The following is a 5195-nucleotide window of genomic DNA, read 5'->3' on the forward strand; positions in this document are numbered from 1 at the left end:
GGACTTGAAAGGGCACAGACAAGGAGGGGATAAGGTGTAGGTCCAGCACCCCAGCTTCCCAGTGGCCTCCTGCTCCAACCAGACTGAGGACAACTGCCAGGGAACTTTCAGGTCTCAGTGCCCTCTCCCCTGGCCTAGACCACCAACAGAATCTCAGAGTGGGGAGCCCGGATGGCCAGCCTCCTTCAAAGCAGGCCTCCCAGCAGGATGCACCTCTCCCTGTGCTCTGCAGCAGTTCACCCAGGGAGATGGCCAAAGAAGGGCCTGCCTCTGCCCTTAGTTCTGGATTTCTCCCAAGAATAGATCTCTGGGAAGCAGGAGGGCATGGCTTTCCTGACTCCGGAATGGAGAGCAGTGCCCTCCCATGAAAGGGCAGGTCAACTGGTCTCTCCACTCTTTCTGCAGGGGGCATGGTACACCTAATGTGGCCACACTCCTTTGTCTAGCCTTCCTTGGCCTCATTGACTTCTCAAAGGCTTTCATGCTCTTTGCATTGAAAAGTTCCTTCACAATGTGAAGCCTTGTCTTGTCAAACAATAAAGGAGTCCCTGGATGATCAGCATGCAGGAGGGATAGCCTTGCCCTGCCCCATGGTCCCTGATGGGCAAAGAAGGGTAGCAGTGCCTGAAAAGAAGGAGAGAAGAGGGTGTGAGACAGAGCTGTAGGAGCTGGGAACCTCAGTTCACCTCCAGCTGTACCTGGCCAGTGCCAGTGGGCTCTCCTACACTGTCGGTGCCACAAGGACCTGTGCCTCAGCAAGCCCGAGGGCCTTTCTGAGTCCAGAGTCACTGTTGCTGTGCCTGCATAGATAAAGAGAAGGGTTTTACTCCATGGAGCAGGGCTTCCAGAATGTGAACAGTCAGTCAGTTGGGGAGAGGTGGGTGCACCCATCATCCTCTCCTCATTTCCCTGAGATCCCAGATGTGTTGAGAGTCACTTGAAGTGTCTGTGAGGTTAGCAGGGTTCTCAATATGTTGTAGGGGGTCTTGGTGAGGTAGTGGTTAGTCTCTGTGATGTCGGGGGAGGTCTCTGAAATGTCACCAGAAGTCTCTGGGAGGTCACAAGAGTTCTTTGTCTGGTCAGAGAGTTTTCTATATGGCAGGTGGTTCTTTGTGAAGTCAGTGGATGTCATTCTGAGGGCAGTGGGGGCCACTTTGAGGTCTGTGGAGGTTTCTGGGCAATCAGAGGAGTCTCTGTGCAGGGATAGGCAGTCTCTGTGTGGTGAGAGGTAGTCTCATGTGAAGGTATGCCAATCTTTGAGGTAAGGTGAGGTGTCTGTGAGTTCAGAGAGGGTCTCTGTGAAATCGGGGAGGTCTCTGAGATCAAGGTTTATGCTAGGTCAGGGAAGTTCTCTGTGTGCTAAGAGGGGGTCTTAGTGAGGATATGAAGTTACCCAACATCAAAGTGGGTTCCCTCCTTGTGAAGTTACCCAAAATCAAAGTGGGTTCCCTCCTTGTGAGTTAAGTTAGCAGGAGCACTCTGAGGGAGCCCCGGAGCTGTTTGTTTGGTGACCTAAATCTCCCCTCATTGGTTTATCATCCAGTCTTTGACCATTGAGGGCCACTGGTAACCCTCTGTTATGGCTTCCTTTACTTCATCAGGGGAATACACTGGTGTAAATTCATAGAAGGGTAGCATGGGAATTAATGGTAACTGGAGAAGATCTCCTGATGGAGTGGCCCTTTTTGTAGCTGCAGCTGCAGATGCAGCTGCCAAGTTGTTTCCTTTTACTGCATCTGTTTCCCTACTTTCATGGCCTTTACAATGGACTCCAGCTGCTTCCTTGGAGCCCTGTACTGTTTCTAGCAGTTTAAAGATTTCTGACCAATGTCTAATGTCCATGGTTTGCTCTAGAGATGTCTGTAGCCAGCAATCTCTTCTGGGCAAGCATGGCTAATAGGACCATTGGAATCAAGGAGCAGGGTAGCTGGGTTTAAGGTAATGACAGTGTTTTAAAGAAATCTGAGGGGAATCTAGCAGCATAACTTGACATTACCGTATTCTTTTCTTGGGTAGCCAGAGATGTCCTTTAGTCTCTAGTAGGCTAGACATTTGACGAGGGGGTCCACATCATCATAGTTTGGCCCATAGTCAGTTGTTCTGCTTTTGTGATTAATAGGCAGGTGGCAGCTACAGCTCTCAAGCGTGGAGGCCATCCTTTCTCCATGGTGTCTAGCTTACCCTATTCAAACGGATACTTTTCTGGTCCTTGTAGTTTATCCTATAGAGGCTTACCAATTAATCCAAAGTTAGGGATCCAAATGTGGCAAAACCCAGCCATTCCCTAGAATCCTGGTAGCTGCCTGTGAGTTTTCAGTGGAGCAAGTTAGCATATTACCATTTTTCTTTCTTGGGAAAGCCTACATAGTCCCCTTGAAATGATGAACTCCAAACACTTTACAGTTTCTTTAGATATTTGTGCCTCCCCTTTAGATACCTTATATCCCTTACTGGATAAGAAGTTGAACATATTTAACTCAATTCTGACACTGTCTACCTGGGGATAGAATCAGGTACCACAGGTTAAGGGTTCAGTCCCATAGGATTACCCTTCACCTCCCATTTTAATGCCAATTGCCAGTTCAGATTGTTACCTGTACTTCTAACCAACCAGCCACAGGCCAGAGGTTCCCGTAAACTCCTCTGTGAGTTTGATTAATTTGATAGAGTGGATCACAGAACTCAGGAAACCATTTTACTTAACAGCCAGGTGGAAGAGGTGAATAGAGCAAAATATATGGGGAAGGGCCAAGGAGCTTCTCCGGACCCTCTCTGGACATGCTGCTCTCCCCAAACGTCCATGGGTTCACCAATGCAGAAGCTGTTTGAACACCATCCTTTTGGGTTTCAATGGAGACTTCACCATATAAGCATAGTTGACTAGATCATTGGCTGTTGGCAATTGAACTCAATCTTCAGCCCCTCTCCCCACCTGGAGATGTGGGGAGGGAGAAGGGCTGAAACTTACAATCCCAAATCACACTCTTCATTTCCCTGGCCACCAGCTCCCACCCTTAGGGACTTTCCAAAAGTCACCTTATTAACATAAGTTCAGATATGGTTGAAAGAGCCTTGTTAGGAATAACACAAGACAAACCGTTTCACCTTTATTGCTCTGGAATTATTTCAGGAACTGAGGACTAAAGTAATTAGGATAAGAAATGACGGCCTTATGGGAAATTACTAGAGTTTTCAGAGCTCTGTGCCAGAAACAAAATTAAGATATTTACTATTATAAATCCAGTACTGTACATCACTGACAGCACTAAAGTTTTGAACAAATCTATATTCCCCTGTTCCCAGCTTACTGAGGCCCCTAACTTAGGTAGCACTTCCCTCCCTAGAAGGGGAGGGGAATGGGGCATTCTGGTACAGACCAAGGAATGCTTGAGCAGTTTTGATCCTATTTTACAGGTCAAGGGCTCCAGAAATCTTTCGGTCTTTCCTTTTCCTGCGATATCTTTTAGGCCACACTTTCACACTTTCTTTGAGAAAGTTTTCCCTTTTGGACATTCAACACAGAGAATATGGCTCCACTACGGAGCAAAGATTCAATCTACTCTCCTCCTGCCAAGGTCACTTGGGGCTCTCGGAGCCAACTGGGGAGCCCCACAGCCCCATCACATTTCATCTGTAGTCAAGGGAAGCTGCCATGGCTTGTTCTTGTGTGATCCCTTCCCTCTCTGGGGATGGTTTGGACAATCCTGCCTCTAATGCCCTTGCCATTTGCATACATAGGGTGATTAGCCCGCAACTTTTTTTGTAGCTTTCTGGTCCCTCAGTGGAGGCTGGGGTTACTCAGCCATGGCATATTCTTTCTCTTCCTCAGGTTACCTTGAGTAGATTCAAGGTCCACAGCTAGCATGGTTGCTTGCCATTTCATCTTCTTTTATTCTTTTTGATATCGACCTGAAGTGGGTTCACTCACCCATTATGCATCAAGCCTATCTCTGACACTGATATAGTGGAAGGAAGTAGGACTTCATTATTGCAAAGCATTGAGCAAGAACAATGGGTAGCTAGTGCTGAAATCCCAAACTCCCGGAAAAGCTACAAGCAAGGGTTTTTATTTGGGGCTTTAGGTAGGGGAGGGAGAACATAGAGCCTTGCTGTCTGGCATTTTCCCACCAGACTGCATTTGGCCTCTGAGAGGCAGCTTGCAGGGTGAGGGGAATGGAAGACAGCATGGTTGCAGGTAGGCATTCTTGGCTATGTTGCCTTCATGATGCATGGTGGATTCTTAACCACTCAGCCATGGGGTTGACCCCCAGAAATGACACGTAATTCAATGCCAAGCAGTCTAGACAAGCCTCTCACGTGCATGTGATGAAGAAAAACAATGCTGAGCTCACCTTGCCAATAGCAGCAAGTGACATTTTACCAGACAACTTTTGAATCAATTCACTACTGCTGGGAGACAGTATCTATAACACACATTAAAGGGAAATACACTGGGCAGAAAATACAAGCTTCATTCAGGCCAGGCTCTATCTCCCTTGTTATGAAAGATTGTCCCTGCTGAACTCATTTGACTATAGCTGTGAAATGAATTTTTCCAAGGAAAGACTGAAAATCTTTCTTTGCCCTGGGACAGATTATTTGTTACTTTTGGACAATGCAAGTATGTGGTGTAGAACAACTGCTTGTGGCTCTTTAATATTGTTTTCTTAAAAGACTTTTAATTCTATGCCAAGCACTCAAGACACTGGCCGTCAAATGCATGTCGTGAGGGAAAACTACTGCTTAACCCACCATGCCTAGTGGTGGAAGTGACTTTTTCTCAGGAGAGCTTTTAAATATTTCACTACTGCTGCGACAGAATCTCTATTTCACCCATTCAAGGGAAGTACTCTGTGTGCAAAACCTCTGGCCTGCAGCTCATGAGGATCATCCTGGTAAGTTCCTTTAAACACATGGCAGTTCAGGGCCTCCCTCAGGCTCTGTCTCCCATGTCATGAAATCATGTTCCCACCTCACTCATCTGCCTGTAATTGGGAAGGAACTTCTTCCAAGGAGAGATTGAAAACCTTTTCCTACCTCTGGGACAGATTATCTTTAACTTTCGGACAATGAGGGTACATGGTTTAGAAAAACTCCTGCTTGTGGGTCTTTAACATTGTCTTCATAATTGTCTTTTAAATCAAGCCTGAGCAGTCTAGTCACAGAGTATCACATGTCCTTGGTGAAGGAAAACT

This window comes from Equus quagga, unplaced genomic scaffold (assembly GCF_021613505.1).
Source record: "Equus quagga isolate Etosha38 unplaced genomic scaffold, UCLA_HA_Equagga_1.0 HiC_scaffold_51_RagTag, whole genome shotgun sequence".
Lineage (NCBI taxonomy): Eukaryota > Metazoa > Chordata > Mammalia > Perissodactyla > Equidae > Equus > Equus quagga.